The sequence below is a fragment of the Penaeus monodon genome, chromosome 24, assembly GCF_015228065.2.
Source record: "Penaeus monodon isolate SGIC_2016 chromosome 24, NSTDA_Pmon_1, whole genome shotgun sequence".
In the NCBI taxonomy this organism is placed as follows: domain Eukaryota; kingdom Metazoa; phylum Arthropoda; class Malacostraca; order Decapoda; family Penaeidae; genus Penaeus; species Penaeus monodon.
In genome coordinates, this window is record NC_051409.1 from 6,553,317 (window position 1) to 6,553,610 (window position 294).

The window sequence follows — 294 nt, forward strand, 5'->3', positions numbered from 1 at the left end:
TGACCAAAGGGAAAACCAAATTTTGACGAACCAAAAAGGCCAGTTAAAACCCCAAAATTAAATTATCACACACACCCAACTATCCCAAAGGGGACTAATGCAAAGAAATATTAAAAGATAAGTATTTTTGTTCAGCAAAATTTTACTTGTTTAAACACTGAAAAAAAAAGTTTCAACTGGTTTTGAAATGCTCGATGGATGATCAATAAAAATAAATTTTATTTACTTTACACAAGTACACTCAAACCCAAAAAGACAAATCCAAGGACAATACTGTATTTGTGATAAATTTTC